The following is a 22,789-nucleotide window of genomic DNA, read 5'->3' on the forward strand; positions in this document are numbered from 1 at the left end:
ATGGACTCGATTACATAGAAGGATCATAAAGCAAAACTCAAAATTAGATCATACTAAAACTTTATTCTACTAGATCAAGATATTACCAAAAGGATCGAACTAAGAAAAATGGTAAATATAAAAGTGTGATGGTGATACGATACCGGGGCACTCCCCCAAGCTTGGCAGTTGCCAAGGGGAGTGCCCATACCCATGTGTTTATGTCTCCTTCCTCAGAGGTGGTGATGATGGAGTTGTTGATGGCGCGTGCTTCTTCCTTAATTTGCGCTTGAGGATAGAATTTTGCTCCCTCAGGTCATCGATCTCCCGCTCAAGGCTTAATACCCTTTTGCATAGTTCCTATTTGCTCTCCTGCATGAGGCGAAAAGGGATAAACTCGATCTTAGGTTTATTTGCTCTATCGGGGAGGCTTGACTTTTTGAACTCCACATGCATGTCCCCAGGTTGAGGTAATGGGACTTCATCTTCACCTGAGCTCGTCTCCTCCTTTACCCTAGGCTGATAGTGTTCTTCTTCCTCCGTGGTCCAACCACAATGCTCCAAGTCCCCGTAGACCTTATGATCTGCAATGTAATCAGCCACATAGCTTTCTCCCTCCGAATCTTGGGATGTCATATTGCTGTAATCTATAGCAGAAACAGCTCGAAACAAAGACAGAGGATATTTGCGTGATACGGTGGTCAAAACCTTCGGGAGATTATATAATGAATTTTTACCGACCAAAAGAAGTATCGTGCAAGAAAACGGAGTCCGGAGAGCACATGAGGTGCCCATGAGGTAGGGGGCGCGCCCAGGGGGGTAGGGCGCGCCCTCCACCCTCGTGGACGCCTCGTGTCCTTTTCAGACTGCTTCTCAATTTCCTATTTTCTTAGATATTCCAGAACGGACAAAAATTGCTATTATAACTGTTTTGGAGTCCGTTTACTTACCGTACGTCATACCTATTCCTTTTTGGAGTCTAAAACGTTCTGGAAAGTGTCCCTTATGTATTCCTCCGGGGTTACGATTTCAATAACATTAGTATCAACATTTATGGGATTACCTGAGATATAATGTTTGATTCTTTGGACGTTCACCACCCTCGGATTTGTGCCTTCGAAGTTGTTGATTTTTATGGCACAGGAACAATAGACATCCTCAATGACGTAAGGACCTTCCCATTTTGAGAGGAGTTTGCCAGCAAAAAATCTTAAAAGAGAGTTGTATAACAATACATAATCACCTACATTAAACTCACATTTTTGTATCCTTTTGTCATGCCATCTTTTAACTTTTTCCTTAAACAGTTTGGCATTCTCATAGGCATGGGTTCTCCATTCATCAAATGAGCTAATGTCAAAAAGCCTCTTCTCACCGGCAAGTTTTAAATCATAATTGAGCTCTTTAATGGCCCAATATGCCTTATGTTCTAGTTCAAGAGGTAAGTGACATGCTTTTCCATAAACCATTTTATACAGAGACATACCCACAGGATTTTTATATGCAGTTCTATAAGCCCATAATGCATCATCAAGTTTCTTGGACCAATTCTTTCTAGATCTATTAACAGTCTTTTCAAAATTAATTTAAGCTCTCTATTACTCAACTCTACTTGACCACTAGACTGTGGATGGTATGGAGATGCAATTCTATGATTAACATCATACTTAGCAAGCATTTTAAGAAAGGCACCATGAATAAAATGTGAACCACCATCAGTCATTAAATATCTAGGAACTCCAAACCTAGGAAAAATAACTTCTTTAAGCATCTTAATAGAGGTGTTATGATCAGCACTACTAGTTGGAATAACTTATACTCACTTAGTAATGTAATCAAAAGCAACTAAAATATGTGTATACCCATTAGAGGATGGAAAAGGTCCAATATAATCAAAGCCCCAAACATCAAATGGTTCAATAACAAGTGAATAATTCATAGGCATTTCTTGACGTCTACTAATATTACCAATTCTTTGACATTCATCACAAGACAAAATAAATTTATGGGCATCCTTGAAGAGAGTAGGCCAACAAAAACTGGATTGCAATACCTTATGTGCAGTTCTGTCTCCAGCATGGTGTCCTTCGTAAGCCTCGGAGTGACACTTGCATAGGATCTGTTCCTATTCATGCTCAGGTGCACAATGTCTAATAACACCATCTACTCCTTCTTTATAAAGGTGTGGGTCATCCCAGAAGTAATGTGTTAAATCATAGAAAAACTTTTTCTTTTGTCGGTATGTGAAACTAGGTGGTATAAATTTAGCAACAATGTAATTAGCATAATCAGCATACCAAGGAGCAGTACGAGAAGCATTTATGACATCTAGTTGTTCATCAAGAAAGCTATCATCAATAGGTAGTGGGTCATCAAGGACATTCTCTAATCTAGACAAGTTGTCTGCAACGACGTTCTCAGCTCCCTTTCTATCAACAATATGCAAATCAAATTCTTGTAGCAAGAGAGCGCATCTAATAAGTCTAGGTTTAGCATCTTTATTTTCCATAAGATATTTAATAGAAGCATGATCAGTGTGAATATTTACTTTAGAATCAACAATATAAGGTCTAAACTTATCACAAGCAAATACAACTGCTAAAAATTCCTTTTCCGTAGTAGCATAATTTCTTTGAGCACTGTATAGATTTTTACTAGCATATTGGATAACATTTGATTTCTTATCAACTCTTTGTCCTAGAACAACACCTACAGGATAATCACTAGCATCACACATAATTTCAAATGGTAAATTCCAATCAGGAGGCTGAACAATAGGTGCAGAAATCAAAGCTTTCTTAAGTATTTCAAATGCTTCTACACAATCATCATCAAAGACAAAAGGAACATCTTTTTATTAGAGATTAGTCAGAGGCCAAGAAATTTTAGAGAAGTCCTTAATGAACCTCCTATAAAAACCGACATGACCAAGGAAACTTCTTACTACCTTTAATGTCCTTAGGACACGTCATATTTCCAATAGAATCAACTTTAGCTTTATCAACTTCAATACCTCTTTCAGAAATTTTATGCCCCACGACAATACCTTCATCAACCATAATGTGGCACTTCTCCCAATTCAAGACAAGATTAGTTTCTTCACATCTCTGCAAAACACAATCAAGGTTTCGTAAGCAATCATCAAAAGAAGTTCCATATATGGAGAAATCATCCATGAAAACCTCAACAATCTTTTCACAAAAGTGAGAGAATATAGCAGTCATACATCTTTGAAAGGTAGCAGGTGCATTGCATAACAAAAGGCATACATCTATAAGCAAAGGTACCGAAAGGGCAAGTAAAAATTGTCTTTTCTTGATCCTCTTTTGACACAGGTATTTGAGAGCAACCAGAATAACCATCTAGGAAGCAAAAATATGTATGTTTGGATAATCTTTCTAGCATTTGATCAATAAAAGGTAATGGGTAATGATCCTTTTTAGTAGCTTTATTTAATTTGTGGAAATTAATTACCATTCTATAACCTGTAACTATTCTTTGTGGGATCAATTCATCTTTATCATTAGGAACAACGGTGATTCCTCCCTTCTTAGGGACACAATGGACAGGACTTACCCACTGACTATCAGCAACGGGATAAATTATACGTGCCTCCAGAAGCTTTAGTATTTCTTTTCTTACCACTTATTTCATCTTAGGATTTAACCATCGTTGGTGATCAACAACTAGTTTCGCGTCTTTCTCCAATTTTATTTTGTGCTAGTATAGAGTGGGAGTAATGCCCTTAAGATCATCAAGAGTATATCCAATAGCAGCATGGTGCTTCTTCAGAGTTTTCAATAATTTCTTTTCTTCTTGCTTTGAAAGGTTAGCACTAATAATAACAGGATATATCTCTTTCTCATCAAGACAAGCATATTTCAGAGTATCAGGCAAAGGTTTAAGCTCAAACACGGGATCACCCTTGGGCGGAGGAGGATCCCCTAGGATTTCAACAGGAAAGTTGTGTTTGAAAATAGGTCCATGTTTAAAGAATACTTCATCTATTTCCCTTCTTTCATTCATAAACATATCATTTTCATGGTCTAGCAAATATTGTTCTAAAGTATCACTAAGAGGCACGGCAATAGAAGCAAGACCAATAATTTCATCTTTACTAGGCAATTCTTTATCATGAGGTTGTCTACGAAATTTAGCGAAGTTAAAATCATGAGACATATCCCCCAAACCAATAGTAACAACATCCTTTTTTGCAGTCTATATTAGCATTAACAGTATTCAAGAAGGGTCAACCAAATATAATGGGGCAAAAGTCATCTTGTGGGGAACCAAGAACAAGAAAATCAGCAGGATATTTAACTTTCCCACACAAGACATCAACATCTCTAACAATCCCAACTGGTGAAATAGTGTCTTTATTGGCAAGTTTAATTGTAATATCAATTTCCTCTATCTCAGAAGGTGCAATATCATGCATAATTACTTTATATAAGGAATGAGGTATTTCACTTGCACTAGCACCCATATCACATAAGACATGATAGAAATGATCTCCTATTTTAACAGAAATAACAGGCATGCCTACAACGGGTCTATGTTCATTTTTAGTATCGGGTCTATCAATTCTAGCAGCTTCATCACATAAGTAAATAACATGCCCATCAATATTATCGGCCAAGAGATCTTTAACCATAGCAACACTAGGTTCAACTTTAATTTGCTTAGAGGGTGTAGGTGTTCTAGTATTAATCTTACGAACCACAGTTGAAGCTTTAGCATGATCCTTTATTCTAATAGGGAAAGGTGGTTTCTCAATGTAAGTAGTAGGAACAATAGGATCATTATAAGTGATAGTTTTTTCTTCAACTTTAATACGTGCAACTACTTTTACTTCAACAGGAGGATTATATTTAAACCACTTCTCCTTAGGGAGATCAACATGAGCAGCAAAGTATTCACAAAAAGAAGCTACTATCTCAAAGTCAAGTCCATATTTAGTGCTAAATTCACGAAAGGCATCGGTATCCATAAAAGATTTAACCCAACCGAACTTGGGGTTATACCTAACTCCTTACCTTAGCCGAGATCCCAATCTTCAGAGTTCCCTTTAATTCTTTCCAATAAATCCCATTTGAATTCAATAGTCTTCATCATAAAAGAGCCAGTACAAGAAGTATCGAGCATGGAGCGATTATCGAGAGAAAGCCGAGCATAAAAAATTTGAATAATAATTTCTCTTGAGAGCTCTTGAGAGCCCAAGCTTGAGCGATGCTTTCTCCTTCGCGTGAAGCGACCAGACCTCAAACAGTCTGATCTCTGTGCTCCTGTGTCATCCCTGGATCAGTAATGCTGACACCACACAGTACTCGGAGGATTTATAGCAGAGTAGCAATCACAGACTTATTACATCGAGTGTCTCAAAAGAGAACTTATTACAATAAATATGGCTTAAGACCATCTAATAACTATAACAGCGGAAGGCTTGGAAGATAAGTGAGTCCATCAACTCCAACGGCATCACTGAGTATAGAACCACGACCTAAAACTCCTTAATCATAGTCTGAAAAGTCTGCAACATTAACGTTGCAGCCCGAAAACGGGTCAGCACATGGAATATGTTGGCAAGGTAACACATAGAGAGTAATGGAATGAAACAGCTATACTATATGCATATTTGGCTGGTGGAAAGCTCTATGGTTACTGTTTTGCGTAAAGCCAATTTTTCCCTACTACAAAGGAAGAAATTTAATTACTATCATGGTGGTTGTTAAACATTGAGAATGGTTGACAGCATTCTCAATCCCAATTAAGCATCATCATTAAACATAACCCAACAAAATTAGTTTAGAGTAACATGTTGAGATTCACATGAAAATCCAGGTACTAGATACTCAGGATGTCCATAACCGGGGAGACGGCTAACCATGATTAGTTTGTTACACTCTGCAGAGGTTTGTGCACTTTTCCCCACAAGACTCGATCGCCTCTGTTTGTTTTCTCGCACTACATGGTGTTTGAGAAGACGGATGACCGAGACATAGCCTTTCAGAAGCGCTAGCACCTTACGATCGGGTAGACCGTACCACCTACATCCCCTACATCTGCTAGTCTACCACTGTCAGAGTTCGCACGACTTAGTCAACTATGCTAGAGCCCATAATAGCTTGTGGCTGCACACGGAAGTTTCTAGTATGAATAGTCTTATGATCCCTTTGAGCCTGGGTGGCGGTCCAAAAGAAAACAGGCAAGTCCTGAAATACCCAGGTGCCTCAATCCACCCAGATGTGTGTTTAAGTTGCCACCTTAGATAAACCATTAATTAACAATCTCACATCTGTCATGGATTTCACTCACCAAATCCACGTCTACTAGCATAGCACGGCATAATAAGCAAACGTAGAAGTAACTCCCAAAGGTTTGATAATAAACAGGTAATAGGTACTACCTCATCTACTTCCCATCCAACAATTTAATTAGGTCCTAATCATGCAATGTGTGAGGATTGATCTAATGCAATAAAACTGGGTAGTAGAAAAGGTATGATCAAAGTGTTACTTGCCTTGCTGATGATCCGGGAAACCTAACGATTCAAAGTAACAGGCGGTGCACTCTGGGTACTCTATCACAAACAAACAAACAAGCATACAATAAGTACTCATCTAATGCACAGGTAAAACTCAAATAAGAGATCTAACCAGAAGGTTCAACTTAAGAACTCCGGTTGGCAAAAAGAATCAAATCGAACGAAGCAACGAAAGTCAAACGGCGAAAGAAAACAACTTCGTTCTAGTAATCTGGATCTAGGGCAAGTTTTACAGTAGCAAAATCTTGTTTAAGTTGGTTAAACGGATAGAGGGTTTCGAGACGAAACTCTAGGTGCTTGAATCGCCTGATTCCGATAAACGAGCGAAAAATTATACTAAAACGAAAATCGGATCAGGAATCGCGATCAGAAAAATCACGGATTTAATCCGAGAAAAGAAAACGACAAATGGATTAACGAACGAACGTTCATTATCCAGATCTAAACGATGAACGTGTTCGTCTAAACGAACAAACAAGCGAACGCTCGCTATTTAACCTAAACCGAAAAAAAACCGATCTAAAAAAATGAAAATTAAAAAAACCGAAAAAAAACCGACAGAAAACCGTTCGGTTTTCTAAAAAAATGGTGGCGCGGACTACGAGGCGGCGGCAAACCTCGGCAGGCGTGCGGCGGGGCGGCGGCTCCGGCAAGCGGCGCGGCGGGGCGGCGGTGGCGCGGCGAGGCGGCGGCGGCGCGCAGGCGGCGTCGGTGGCGGCGGCGGGGCTGGGGCGGGCGCTAGGGCGGGGCGCTGGGCTAGGGTTCCCCCCCCCGGGGTGGGCCGGCTTATAAAGCCCCTACGTGCCGGGAGTCCTAGTCGGACACGGCCCGTAGGTCGGTTCCCCCCCCCCCTTTTTTAAATAGTTACGCTCGGAAGAAAAATAAAAAGAAATACTAAACGGACTCCAAAAATCCCAAAATAAATTTTCCTGGGCTTCTAAAATCAAGCCCGACAAAGTGAACATTTATTTGGGCCCTAAATGCAATTTTGAAAAACGCACATTTTTCCTAAATTCAAATAAAACACCGAAAAACTCCAAAATAAAATCTTATTTGATTTTAATATTAAATCCTCAATATTTCTGTATTTTGGGAAAGTCATTTTATTCCCTCTCTCATATTTGTAATAGAAATAATTGATGATAAAATAAATAAAATCAAATGATCCTATTCTCAAAATTTGAGAAAACTCAAATATGAAAATAACGAAATCCCCAACTCTCTCCGTGGGTCCTTGAGTTGCTTAGAATTTTCTAGGATCAACCAAAATGCAAAATAAAATATGATATGCAATGATGATATAATGTATAACATTCCAAATTGAAAATTTGGGATGTTACAAACCTACCCCCCTTAAGATGAATCTCGCCCTCGAGATTCGGGTTGGCTAGAAAATAGGTGAGGGTGGTCTTTGAGCAAATCTTCCTCTCGTTCCCAGGTGGCTTCATCCTCTGAGTGGTGGCTCCACTAAACTTTGCAAAACTTGATAACTTTGCTGCGGGTAACTCGGCTGGCAAACTCGAGGATCTTAACTGGTTTCTCCTCGTAGGTCAAATCGTTATCCAACTGAATAGTTTCCAAAGGCACTGTGTCTCTCAATGGTATGTCAGCCATCTCCGCGTGACACTTCTTCAACTGAGAAACGTGGAACAAAACATGCACTCCTGACAATCCTTCAGGCAATTCCAACTGGTAGGCCACTTCTCCCATACGCTCCAAAACTCGATATGGTCCTACAAATCGTGGCGCTAACTTCCCTTTAACTCCAAAACGCTTTGTTCCCCGAAGTGGAGATACTCAAAGATAAGCTCTATCTCTGACTTCGTAAACTGTCTCCTTGCGTTTAGAATCTGCATAACTTTTCTGTCTGGACTGGGCTACCTTGAGCCTATCGCGAATCAATTTCACCTTCTGTTCAGACTCTTTAATCAAGTCGGGTCCAAACAACTGGCGGTCTCCAACTTCGTCCCACGACAGCGGTGTCCTGCACCTCCTTCCGTACAAAGCTTCGAAAGGGGCCATCTTCAAACTGGTTTGGTAACTATTGTTGTAAGAGAACTCGGCATATGGCAGATTGTCGTCCCAACTAGATCCATAATCTAGTGCACAAGCTCTCAGCATATCCTCCAAAATCTGATTGACTCTCTCGGTCTGTCCATCTGTCTGTGGATGAAAAAGCTATACTGAATTCTAGCCTGGTACCCAAAGTTTCGTGCAACTGCTTCCAGAACTTTGAGGTAAACTGGGTTCCTCTATCAGATATGATAGTCCTCGGAACTCCATGCAGACATACTATTCTGGTCATGTATATCTTTGCCAACTTAGCACTGGTGTAAGTGGTCTTTACTGGGATGAAATGAGCTACTTTCGTCAATCGATCAACTACAACCCAAATTGAGTCATAGCCTGAACGAGTCCTGGGCAAACCTGTGATAAAATCCATGCCTAGCTTATCCCACTTCCATTCGGGTATCGGCAATGGTTGTAACAATCCTGCTGGCTTCTGATGCTCTGCCTTTACTCTCTGGCATACATCACAAACTGCTACATACTTCGCTATATCCTTCTTCATTCCGGTCCACCAGAAAATATCCTTCAAATCCAAATACATCTTGGTATTTCCTGGGTGAATCGAATACGGTGAATCGTGTGCCTCTTGCAAAATCAACTTCCTGATCTCCGGGTTATTGGGCACATAAACACGGTCTTCAAACCATAGGGTATCGTGCTCATCCTCATGAAATCCTTTAGCTTTTCCTTTGCTCAGTTTCTCCTTTATAGCGGCAACCTCTTTGTCAGTTTTCTGAGCTTCCCTGATTCTATCCATCAAAGTTGACTGAATCTCCAATGCTGCTACATAGCCTCTCAGAACTATTTCCAAACATACTTCACAAAGATTTTCTGCTAACTCCTTGGGTATTTCTCCCGTCATTAACGTATTGACATGGCTCTTACGGCTTAATGCGTCAGCTACTACATTAGCCTTTCCGGGATGATAATGTAATTTCATGTCATAATCTTCGATAAGCTCCAACCATATCCTTTGTCTGAGATTCAACCCCTTCTGTGTGAAAATGTACTTCAAACTCTTATGATCCGTGTACACCTCACAATGGTTTCCAATGAGGAAATGTCTCCATGTTTTCAAAGCATGCACTACGGCTGCTAACTCCAAATCACGCGTAGCATAATTCAACTCATGGGGCTTTAGTTGTCTTGAGGCATATGAAACAACTCTCCCTTCCTGCATAAGCACTGCTCCAAGTCCTCGACGTGAAGCGTCGCAGTACACCTCATAATCTTTGGTCTGGTCTGGCAAAATTAACACTGGAGAGGTAACCAAGCGTTTCTTCAACTCCTGAAAACTAGCCTCACACTCCTCTGTCCATATGAACTTGGTATCTTTCTTTAACAACTCAGTCATAGGCTTCGCAATCTTTGAGAAATTCTCAATAAATCTCCGGTAGTATCCTGCGAGTCCAAGAAAACTCCGGATCTCTCCAACTATTGTTGGGGCTTCCCACTTGGTCACGGTTTCAACTTTAGCGAGATCTACTGCTATACCTTCTCCGGATATAACGTGTCCGAGGAATCCTACTTCTTTCAACCAAAACTCGCATTTGCTGAACTTGGCATATAATTGGTGTTCTCTGAGCTTTCCCAGTACCAAACACAAATGCTCCTTATGCTCCTCTTCATTCTTCGAATAAACCAGGATATCATCAATGAACACTACGACGAATGTCGGGTGGTACGTGCGACATATGCCAACGGGTGGCTTATCATTGTGGGAGCCAGTAAGACATCGCCGATGCCTGGAAATGGGATAAGGCGAAGACATGCACGCCGGCGGATCTTACCCAGCTTCGGGGCTCTCCGTGGAGATAACACCCCTACTGCTGCTCTGCGGGGTCTCCGCATGTTCACTAGATGAATCAAGTAGCTACACGACGCTCCTTGAGCTGTTTGGTGGGAGGAGGAAGAAGGGCACGGCTAGCCTGCTTCTTCTCCTTGTGTGGTCTCTAGGATTAGTAAGGGGTCGAACCCTTTGCATGGGTGCTCCGGGGGGTTTATATAGGCCTACCCCCCGAGGGTACAATGGTAGTCCATCTGGGCGCGGGGCCCAGCCGTCTGTGACTGCGCTCGCCAGCTTCTGCGCCGGCTGCTGGGGCCCGCCGACTGGTGGGTCCCGCCGGCTGCCGGCCCCTTGGTCGACAGCCAGGCCCCACTGTCCAGGGCCTGGTCGGCGGCTGGTTACTGTGGCTCCATCTTGTTGACGTGGGCTTCGTCGTGGTAAGCGCGGCTACAGTGCCGCCGCCTGTCAAGCGATTGTTGTAGCCTCACCGCCTCTTGTCTCCTTAATGGGGCGTCTTCTTCGAGGGAGGCGGCAAGCCGGCTACGGGGAGCCGGCTCGGTCGTGGGCCGACTGGTTAGAGGTGATGCCAGGGTCAACATGGCAACAGTGTCGCGCCGGACGGGTCATGCCTACCCCGTACGGCGCACTGTGCCAGACGTGCTCCGGGATTCAGGGGTGGCAGGCTTCACTGTAGCCACGCCCCGTCGCACCACCGCTAGGTGGGTGCAAACTTTGTGGGTACGGTCTTGACCGCTTTATGGGAGCCGGCTTCTTGGAGTCGGCCTTCTCATGGCCGGCTTCTTGGAGTCGGCCTTCTCATGAGGGCTAAAGTCGGACCGCCTTCCGAAAGCCGGCCTAGGCGGCAGCCAGCAAGGGGAAGGCGGCCCCATGTCTTTGATTCTTGAGAACCAGGCGGGCTCGTAACTTTTTCAGAAGGGCTAGGGGGAGCCGGCTAGGCTACCCATGGCTATTTACTCCGACAGTAGTCCCCGAAGCTGATCGAGCTCCGAGGCGAGCAGGGGGACGAGAAGCTTGGTCAGCTTCCCATCCTGAAGAGCCGGCTTTGCGGGCATATGCCGACCTCAGAGAGCCCCGCGTCGTGTAGGCGGGAGGAGGGGGGACCTGCGTGCTGACCACGGGCCCTCCCGCGGCCACGCGGCAGCGAGATCCTGCGAGCGCACGCGCGCGACGGGACGTCGCCGCAGGCCCGGGCCCGCCACTCGCGAGCCTTGGTCCGGGCGCGGATCTTCTGTGGCCCACAGGGGCCGCTCGCCTTCTCGAGGCAGTTTTGTCTCGCCGTTAAGGCTTAATAATCGCGGGACGTGGGGAGTGGGCACGATCGATCCCCACGCTTCCCCACGCCGCGCCTCCTCGGCTCCGCCACGCGAGCCTATAAGTAGGGGGAGGAGGGAGAGCGACAGACGTTCGCACGCTCTTTCTCGCTCTGCCCCTCCTAATCCTCGTTTCTTCCTCTCGCTGCCGTCGCAACCTCCCATCTCAGCACCCCCACATTGTCCTGCTCCCATGGCGTTGTCAAGCTCGTGGGACGGCTCCAACGTCCATGAAGACCATGTGGAGTTCCTCCGCCAGACTCGGCGCCTGCCGGCGCCGACCTCGTACAGGTCCGCCTGGCGCCGGAGAAGGAGATCTCGCTAGCACCGAAGGAGGGCGAGCGGGTCATCTTCCGCTCGCACTGCCTGCGCGGCTTCGGCCTTCCGGCGAGCGGATTTCTGCGCTCCTTCCTGGAGTTCTACAACCTCCAGCCGCATCACCTTATGCCCAACGCGGTGATGCTGCTGTCGGCCTTCGTCTCCCTCTGCGAAGGCTTCTTGGGGCTGCTCCCCACGCTGGAGCTCTGGGGCGAGTTCTTCCAGAGCAAACTCGGCACCGTCGTCGCCGGCGTGCCCGCACCCTGCGGGGCCTTCATCGCCATGAGGAGGGCGAGCGAGAACAATCCGTTCCCGTCCATCCCCCTAATCCAGTCGGTGAAGGTCTGGCAGAGATCATATTTCTACGTGAAGAACGTCGCCGAGCAAGGAGACTACATCAACCTGCCGGCTTACGTAGCCGGCCCGCCGGCTGGGAGGCAGCCCTCGTGGAGTTTCCGGTCCCAGTCACTGTCTTCGGCCGAGAACGCCGCCATCTCCCGGCTTTGGGTGATGATCCAGTCAGAAGGCCTGCGCGGGGCCGACTTGGTGGCCGCCTTCGTGGAGCGCCGGTTTCTTCCTCTCCAAAGTCGGCCCCATATGATGTGTCAGATGAGCGGCCGCTTCGACCCAAGCCGGCTGAGCACATGGGAAATGCCCCACGCGGAGGTGGCGCTCATGGTTAATTACATCGCCAACTGCAAGCTCGCTGGGGACTGGCAATACGGCAAGGCGTCGTATTCTCGCGCCAATCCTCCGCCCGTGGTAAGCTTCTCTCTCTATCTTCTTTTTGTCGTCAGCCAGTTTCATGACGGCCGGCCTCTGACTAGTCGGTTCTTCTGAGCAGAACCCTCTTCTTGCGCCGCCGGCCGGGGTGGCGGGGATTGAACGTCAGTATGCCCTCGACCACACGGTGGACGACGTTGACGACCCGGACTTGGGAGCGGCCGCCATGGAAGACGCCGTCGTGGGGGACAACGCCGAGCCCGGAGGCTCAAGGTTCACCGCGAGCTTCGAGGACTGGCCAGACGATTTCGAAGCCGAAGTCGCCCCGCGTCGCCACCCGGCGGCCGACCATCAGGGCGCGGGCTCGTCCATCGCATCGGCTGCCGGCGGCGCGCAGAAGCGTCGGGCTGCTCCAGGCCTATTCGGCAGCCGGCCGAAGAAGTCCAAGCCCTCCACCGCGGTGACAAAACGAGACGAGGCGGCCGCAAAGGCGGCCCACTTCCGCAAGGCGGTGAAGCAGCCTCAGGCGGTTTCAGCGTAAGTCGCCGGTTGCCTGGTCGCATGCCCTTCATCACTCTCTTTCTCTTCGAGTATTCTTCTTAACTTTTTCTCGCTTGCTGGACAGGGCGCCGCTTTCCCTTGAGCGGGGTCCGGGCGGCTCCGTCGTGGGGCCGGCTGGAGGGTCTTCGAGCTCCCGCCGCGTGGACCCCCGTGCCGATCTTAGGGAGGCCACAGAGCGGAACGCCCGCGAAGCGCGGGAGGAGCGCGAGGCGGCGGAAAAGGCGGCCGCCCAGGCGGCGAGGGAGCGGGCCGACGCGGCAGCCAAGGCCCAGACGGAGGCGGCTACCGCGGAGACGGAGGCGGAAAGCTCGCGCAACCAGCCTCCGCTGCTCGCCATCCCTCTCCGAGCCGTAGCCCCCGACACCCCATTGCCCTTGGCGGAGGAGATCGTCCAAGACCCGCCGCTGATGGAGAGGGGGGAGGACCCCGTGGCCTTCGCGAGGAGGGCGCCGCCAGCAGCGCCGACCGGGGCGGGCCAAGGTGGCCAATCATCAGCGGCGCCAGAGGGGCCGACCGGAGGTGAGCCGGAGAACAGAGCCGGCCTCGAGGTGCAGCCAGCGACGAGCCGGTGCGCAGGGGGAGGCGCTGCTCCGCCGGAGTTGCACCGGGTCGCGGGCGCAGGCCCGTCGGCGGAAGATCTGGAGGCGGCCAGCACTGCCACGTCCGAGTGGACTCCCAGCGGGGGGACTGGTGAGCTGAATGTGGCGGCTCAAGGGGTCCGGAGTCGGCTGCAGGCTCAGGCCGCCCTGCTGCAACAGTTCACCCAGGAGTTCTTGTCAACGCGAGCCACTATCCGGGTGAGTCCTTCATTCTTGGCTGCTTTGCTTTCTTAATTTCTTCCATGGGGGCGCGTCAGCGCACCCACTGGGTGTAGTCCCTGAGATTCGGGCCGACTGCTGCGCAGTCGGGTCGGATCTTTCTCGACGGCTACCTTACTTTGCTTTTTTCTGAACTTTCAGGAATATCACAACCTTCGTGCTGCCGCCTTCAACTCCCAGGCTCGGGAGTTGAGCCGGAGGACAGACGACCTGGCCGACAGCCGAAGTAAGTACTCGATCTTGTCTGTCTCCTATGGGGGCGCGTCAGCGCACCCACTGGGTGTAGTCCCCGAGATTCGGGCCGACTGCTGCGTAGTCGGGTCGGATCTTTCTTGACGACTCTTTCCTTATTGGTTTTTCTTTTTCTTTGTCTTCAGGGGCCAACGCCGACTTGAGGAAGGAGCTCGGCGAAGCGAAGGCCGCCCTTCATACCAAGGAGGCCGAGTGCGCCGCCTTGGTCCAGGAACGGGATCGCCTAGCCAAGAAACTGGCCGACCAAGAGGAGAGCCACAAAGCGGCCCTGCAGGCAGCGCAGGAAAGCGAAGCCGCCTTGAAGGCGGAGTATGAGACCGAGGCGGCGAGCTGGTCTGAGACCCGGCGAGCCCTGGACGAAGGCTTCGGCCGGATCGAGGATTTGATCAATGGTAAGTCGCCTTCCTCGGCCCTCCCCCGCCCCTTGCCGCTTGGGTTTTTTGACTTATCTTGAGCTGTTGCTTGTTTTTTGGTGCAGACTACTTCCCCGGCTACTCCGCCTTCGCCGCCCAAAGCATTGAGGCACATCGCGAGGCGCGTCGTCAGGCGGGGGCCAACATCGCGCCGGATGCGAACCGGACACTTGAGGAGCAGCTCCTGGCTGTCCAGGCGCGGTTGCAGCCGGCTCATCGGATGCTTCGCCGGCTCCAACGTGCCGGTGCACAAGTGTTGGCCGCCCTCTGGCCCGGCGAGACGATCCCCCGCACCCCAAGCCGAACTACCGACTGGCTGGAGGTCGCAGTTGGTCGCTTTGAGGCTTGGAAGGCGTCGGCGACCCGCCTCGGAGCCGGGCAGGCGTTGGAGTTCGTTCGGGCTTGGTACCCAGGGCTGAGCCTGGACCAGCTGCGCACTTGGCGGATGGAAGCCGATGCGGAGCTGGAGGAGGTGAGGCCGGCTATCGCCCAGCGAGCTTCGACGATCGCCGAGTGCACCGACATCAACGTTTTCGCACCCGAAATCGATGATGACGGTGTTGCTCAGCCGGAGGAGTGGTTCGGGCTGAACCCAGCGGTGGGCGAGGACTCGGCGGAGGAGATTGCCTCCAGCGACGAAGGCAAGGATGACGAAGAGGAGGACGGCGAAGATGTCGAGCCGGCTGGTGGAACAACCGGCCGACCGCAGGCCGACCATGCCTCTAGCAATGAGGCGCGTGGAAGCGCGCCCTCTGCGGGAGGCGGCGACAAAGCCGAAGTTCGCCAGCCAGCCGCTCCTTCAACTGGCACGACCGTCTCCGCCAACCAGTCTGGCTCGCCGGCCGCTCCGCCGGCTTGACCTGTCGTCTTTATCTTTCCTGCTTTGTTGTCTTTGAACAATCTTTGTTAAGTTTTCGCAGTTCCACCCACTGGGGGTGTATCCAAACTATGTTGAATGCTGGCCTCTCGGAGGTCTTTTTATGTAAATATTATCATGTGCATGTTTGGTTTCCATTCGCGTATGCTTTTTTATCCTTAGGCTTTTTCCTTTGCCACCTTCCCTTTCTGGGGAGGCAAGTACTTGAGCTTTCTTGGATTGAAGTGAAGTGAATGGAAACCGGCCGGCCGGCTACTCTGGTAGCCAGTCGGTGGTGTGAGAAAAACCGGCTTTTGTTATATTAGTCCTTTAGTCCCTAGCCGTTTTTCGTGTGGGCGCCCGTTTCTGCCTTTAACTCTTTCCAGCCGGACAGCCGGTTCTTCGAACTACGACTTTGGCAAGAGAAGGCTTGGGAGCCGGCACACTACTTGTCTGACCGCGGGTAGGACTTCTAACATAACTCCAGTCGGCCAGTCCCCGAGCCGACTAGTCGAACTTGGTGCCAGACGGAATAAGTAAATGACATGACAAGGTCATAAGCATGATATTTTTCATTCATAAATAAGGGATGGCAGTCCCCGAGCCCTCCTCGGGGGGCCTATTGTCTTGTACTTAATACAAAAGTTAGCATGATACATACTGCCTTTCAACTGTAAAACCTTCGAAGGAGGTTGGCGTTCCATGGTCGTTCCGACTCCTTGTCGGAGTCGTCTCTCTTGCGTGCCTTTGGCTTCTGTGCATCGATCAGGTAGTAGGAGTCGTTGCCTAGAGCTTTGCTGATGACGAAGGGGCCTTCCCAAGGGGCTGAGAGCTTGTGCTGGCCGGCTGTTCGCTGGATCAGCCGGAGCACAAGATCACCCTCTTGGAAAGATCTTGGCCTGACCTTCCGGCTGTGGTAGCGGCACAAATCCTGCTGGTAGATGGCAGACCGGCTGAGGGCTAACAGCCGGCTTTCTTCCAGCAGGTCGACGCCGTCTTCTCGTGCTTCCTTGGCCTCCGCTTCCGTGTACATGGTTACTTGAGGCGAGTCGATCTCGATGTCAGTTGGGATGACCGCCTCGGCACCATACACGAGGAAGAAAGGGGTGAAGCCGGTTGACTTGTTTGGTGTAGTGCGCAGACTCCAGAGGACAGCCGGCAGCTCATCGAGCCAACAGCCGGCTGAGCGCTCCAGAGGTACGACCAGTCAGGGCTTGATGCCGGAGAGGATGAGGCCGTTAGCTCGCTCGACCTGGCCGTTTGACTGCGGGTGGGCGACGGATGCTAAGTCCAGCCGGATACCTTGGGCTGCGCAAAAACGTGCCAGGGCTCCTTTGGCAAAATTCGTGCCATTGTCGGTGATGATGCTGTGCGGCACGCCGTGCCGAGTTGTTATGTCTGCGATGAATGTCACAGCAGTCGGCCCATTCAGCTTCTTGATCGGCTTTGCCTCAACCCACTTGGTGAATTTGTCCACGGCGACGAGCAAATGCGTCATGCCGCCGCGCGCCGTCTTGAATGGGCCCACCATGTCCAGTCCCCAAACGGCAAAGGGCCAAGTGAGGGGAATGGTCTTGAGTGCCGAGGCCGGCATGTGTTGCTTGGAGCTGAAGAGTTGGCACCCCTTGCAATGTTTAACTAATTCTTTGGCATCATCCAAAGCAGTCGGCCAGAAGAAACCATGGCGGAAGGCTTTGGCAACAAGTGATCTTGAGGCCGCATGGTGGCCGCATTCTCCTTGGTGAATGTCTCTGAGGATTGCAATGCCTTTCTCTTGCTCGACGCACCGTTGGAGGACTCCAGTAACACTGCGCTTGACGAGCTCTCTGTTGACGATCGTGTATGCTCCGGCTCGATGTTGGACTTGTCTTGCTTCTGTTTCGTTAGCCGGCAGGTCTTGGTTTACTAGGAAGTTGAGGATGGACTGAGCCCATGATGGAGCCGCGACTTCTTCTACTGCCAATGTGGCTACTGCCACCAGGGCGGGCGGGCTGGGCGGTGAGGTGCTGGAGTCGGCCGCCGGCTGTTGTGCTGCTGTAGTCCCTGGGCCGGCTACCGCAGTCCCCGAGCCGAGTGCGGCAGTCCCCGAGCCGGCTGCCGAAGTCCCCGAGCCGGCTGCTGAAGTCCCCGAGCCAGCTGCCGAAGTCCTGGGGTCGCCTACTTGGTTCTTCGAGCCGGACCCGGCCGCATCGGGGTCAGGCGGCACGAAGATGGAGTCGGATTCTGGGGACGGCCTAATGGACGGCTTGAGGAGGCATTGGAGAGCGACGCCGGTTGGAATTGCTTGCCGAGTGGAGCCTATTCGAGCCAGGGCATTGGCTGGCTCGTTGTCGGCTCGCGGTACATGGAGGAACTCGCATCCTTCAAAGTATCCACTGAGTTGTTGGACCAGGAAGCGGTAGCTCGCCATATTCGCGTCCTTGGCGTCCCAGTCGCCGGATGATTGTTGGACCACCAGGTCTGAGTCGCCATAACATAGGATCCGGCGAATGCCAAGTTCTTTGGCAAGCCAGAGCCCGTGTATGAGCGCCTCGTACTCGGCCACATTGTTGGAGGCGGCAAAGTGGATCTGTAGCGTGTATCTGAGCTTGTCGCCTTTCGGAGAGGTAAGGACGACGCCGGCTCCCAAGCCGGTGCGCATCTTGGACCCGTCGAAGTGCATGCGCCAATGGGTGGAGTCGGGAGCCGGCAGCAGGTACTGGGTCTCGGCCCAGTCGACGAGGAAGTCGGCCAGTGCTTGGGACTTGATGGCAGTGCGGGGCTGGTAGAAGATCGTGTAGGGGGCCAGCTCGATGGCCCATTTCGCCACCCGGCCGGATGCATCCCGGCTGCCTATGATCTCGGCTAGCGGGGCAGTGCATACGACCGTGACGGGATGCTCCTGAAAGTAGGGCTTCAGCTTCTTGGCAGTGAAGTACACGCCGTAACACATCTTCTGGTAGTGCGGGTAGTTCTGCTTTGAGGCGGACAGTACCTCGCTCAAATAATACACCGGCCTCTGGACTGGCTGGGCTCGGCCTTCTTCTGGGCGCTGGACTACGATGACAGTGCTGACCACCCGGCTGGTTGCGGCGATGTAGAGGAGCATGGGCTCTTTCTCAGTCGGCGCCACGAGGACAGGCGGCGTGGCCAGCATCTTCTTCAGCTCGTGAAAAGCTTGGTCGGCCCGGTCATTCCACTCGAAGTGAGTGCTCTTCTTCATGAGGCAGTAGAGGGGGAGAGCTTTCTCTCCGAGCCGGCTGATGAAGCGGTTCAAGGAGGCCAAGCACCCGGTGAACTTCTGGATGTCTCGAAGCTTGGTTTGAGCTTGATTTGGAACCGGCGTAAGTTCTCAAACGTTTCCTTGAGGTCTCCCAGCAAGGTGCCGCGCTTCTCCGTCTTCACCACGATGTCATCCACGTAAACGTGAGCGTTTCTGCCGAGTTGCTTGAGGAGGCACTTCTGCATGCAACGCTGAAAAGTGGCACCAGCATTTCTCAAGCCGAATGTCATAGTCAGGTAGCAGAAGGCTCCAAATGGCGTGATGAAGGCGGTCTTTAGGCGGTAGTCCGGATCTAGCTTTATCTGATGATATCCGGAGTAAGCATCCAAAAAACTCAACAGCTCGCATCCGGCTGTGGAGTCTATCACTTGGTCAATCCTTGGCAGGGCAAAGGGATCTTTGGGGCAGGCCTTGTTGAGGCTCGTGTAGTCTATACACATGCGCCACTTGTTGTTCTTCTTTAGCACAAGGACCGGGTTGGCGAGCCACTCTGGAAAGAAAACTTCCATAATGAAGCCGGCTGCCAAAAGCCGGGCTATCTCCTCCCCTACGATCCTACGCTTCTCCTCCGACAGTCGGCGAAGGGATTGTCTGACTGGCTTTGCGTCTTCTCGAACGTGTAGTTTGTGCTCGGCGAATTTCCTCGGAACACCCGGCATGTCCTTGGGGGACCATGCAAAGATGTCCCGATTCTCACGGAGGAAATCGGCGAGCTCACCTTCCTATTTGCTGTTCAGGTTTGCCCTGATGATGGCAAACCTCTCGGGATGCTCGGGATCAAGAGGTATCTTGTTCGTCTCCTTGGCCGGCTGGAAAGATCCTTGAGTATCATGCTCTTTGGGGTCGGGGGACACGGCCGACTGCTTGCCGGCTATGGCCACGACTCGGTCCAACATCTTCTTTTCTTCAGCAATCACAAGGGACTCGGCCAGCCGGCTGCTGGCCGCCGCGCACTCAGAGGACTTCTTGTAATCGCTGGCTACGGTGATGACGCCTTTGGTGCTTGGTATCTTCATCTTGAGGTATGCATAGTGGGGAACTGCCATGAACTTGGCCAAGGCAGGTCGGCCAAGCAACGCATGGTAAGGGCTTTCCAGGTCCACCACCTCAAACCAGATCGCTTCCCGGCGGAAATGCTCATTGTCCCCAAAAAGTACATCCATCTTGATCTTGCCAATGGGGGCGCAGGACAGGCCGGGTACGATGCCATGGAACACTGTCCGAGTAGGCATGAGCTGCTTCGTCTTGACATTTAGCTTCTCCAGGGTGTCACGGTACAGGATGTTGATGCTGCTCCCGCCGTCTATCAACACACGGGAGAAGCGGGCGGCGCGTCTGTCCGTTGCAAGGGTGGCTTCCAGGACCAAAGCGTAAGAGCCGGGAGATGGCATCACCTCCGGATGGTCGGTCCGGCTCCAGCTGATGGGCTTTTCTGACCAATGCATGTGTCCGGCGGGGTTGGCAGCGACCACGCTAACTTCTTGGTGCTCTTGGCGTTTGCTGTGCCGGTCTTCGGGCTGGCTTGTAAAGACGATGTAGGTTGCTTGCTCGTCAGGGAACTCGTCATGCACGGCTTCGACTGCGGGCCGAGCGGCCGGAGGCGGCGGAGGCGGAGGCGGCGGGCTGGCAGGCGGAGGCGGCACGAGCCCCTCGCCCTTAGAGATCCGGGTGAGCCAATGGCACTTCCGGGTCGTGTGGTTGGACGGCTTCGCGCCGCTGTGGAACTTGCAAGGGGCGTCGAGAGTTTGCTCGTAGGAGAAGGCGGGCTGCCAAGCCAGCCTGCCGCCCTTGGGCTTCTTGGGCGCCGGTCGCTCTTCAGGCGGCGCGTCTTCGACTGTGGCCACCTGCCGACTGGCGGGAGGCAGCGCGGGGCCCTTGCGCTTGTGGTCGTTTGAGTGGGGGAGTCGGCCGGAATCCCCAGCCGGCGTCTTGGGCGCCGGGTTGAGTACCTTTCCAGACGCGTCTACCCGAAGCTCGGTCTTCATCGAGGAGTCGGCGGTGGCGTACTTGTCCGCTATGTCCAGAAGCTCGTCGAGGGTAGCCGGCTCGTCGTAGAGGAGCTTGTGCTTGAGGAGGGTGCCTTCTCGGCATCCGGCTGTGAAGTATTCTATGGCTTGCACCTCGTGCACCCCTTCACAGGAGTTGCGGAGCTCGGACCAACGCGTGAGGTAATCGCGAGTGGACTCGGCGGGGCCTTGTACGCGCAAGGAGAGCTGTCTGGGCTTGGGAGCCCGCTTGTAGGTGCTGGTGAAGTTGCGGATGAAGGCTTCTGTGAAATCTAGCCAGCTGTTGATGCTACGCGGCTTGAGGCTGTTGAGCCAGGTCCGCGCCGTGCCTTGCAGCATGAGGGGCACATACTTCACGGCAACGCGCCGGTTGCCGTTGGCTATGCTAACCGCCGTGGAATAGTCGATCAACCAATCTTCCGGCTTCACGGAGCCGTTGTACTTGGGCGTGTCTCTTGGGAGCGAGAACCCTTTGGGAAAGGGCTCGTCGCGGATGCGGGGGCCGAAACAGGGCGGGCCGACATCGTCTTCTTCTTCCAACGCCAGGGATCGCGCCAGGCGTCGATCCGATGGCGGGCGTCGTTCTCGTCGATTCCTTCGCGGCGGCCTAGCCGGCCGCTGAGAGTCGGGTGCGCCACTAGCGGCGGGGCGGGATATCTCTCTCCACGGGGCGGAGGCTGAGGCGGGTCGCCCCGCCATTCCATGGCTCGGGGATGACCGTCCGCGTCTCGCTCGATGGAGATCCGGGTCCGGCTACGACTGGTAGCCGGCTCCTTCTCGCATCGCGCACGGGTGTTGCTCGTAGTCGGTGTCCGGGACGTCACGCCGTGTTCTCGGCGCGGGGGAGAGCTTTCCGCGCGGGCGTCGGCTTCGTGTCGCTGCGCGGCTGCGTCAATCAATTGCTGGATGCGCCGGGTCATGTGGGGGAGGTCTTCGGCCTCCAAGCCGTCCAACTCCTCTACGGCCGCCTGGGCGGCACGCAAGTTTTCGAGCGGAGTGGCATAGACCGGGCGGTCGACTCCCAGCGTGTCAGCGATGACGGCGCCGTGTTGCTTGACAAGGCCGGCCCGGCTTGGCCCGCCCGGGGCCGGCGTGCCGAAGGCGGCGCGGTCAGCTTCGCGCTGATAGGCCTCAGTGAGGCGTCTTACGGAAGCCAGCCTCCGGCCCTCTGCGAGGAGGGCGAGGTGGCGTGCCTCCAGTGCTTCGTCGTCGGCATTAGCCGGGAGGGGGGTGGACAAGTCATGGGCCGCCGCGTGCGAGGCGTCGCGGGCGCTCTCGTCGGTCGGGCCGCCGTGGCCGACAACCATCACTTCGGTGGTGACAGCATCGCAGCCGTCGGCTCGAGGAAGCGGGTCGTTGTAGATCGTGACGTTGGTGGGGAAGGTGTCGTAGGAGGCCGTGTCGGAGTCGATAGGCATCGGGTCGGTGGAGCCAACCGACTCCAGGTCCGCAGCGGGCTCGCTGGAGACATGGAGCTGGCCGAGAAGGTTGGCGAGGTGGTCGGTGCCTGCATCGGAGGCGAGCCCGTCGGAGATGAGGGTTTCGTCGAGGAGATAGGCGAGGCTGCTCGCCGCGCAGATGCTGGTGACGCCTTGCAGCGCGTCGTGGCAAGCGCCACCGGGCGTGCCGGGCTGGCTACGCTCGCGGGGGAGGAATAAGGTTCCCGTCCAGAACAGGTCTCCGGACGACGGTGCACCTGGCCCCACGGTGGGCGCCAAATGTCGGGTGGTAGGTGCGACATATGCCAACGGGTGGCTTATCATTGTGGGAGCCAGTAAGACATCGCCGGTGCCTGGAAACGGGATAAGGCGAAGACATGCACGCCGGCGGATCTTACCCAGCTTCGGGGCTCTCCATGGAGATAACACCC

Source organism: Triticum urartu, chromosome 4A (genome assembly GCF_056163025.1).
Source record: "Triticum urartu cultivar PI428250 chromosome 4A, HENAU_Tu73, whole genome shotgun sequence".
Classification (NCBI taxonomy): domain Eukaryota; kingdom Viridiplantae; phylum Streptophyta; class Magnoliopsida; order Poales; family Poaceae; genus Triticum; species Triticum urartu.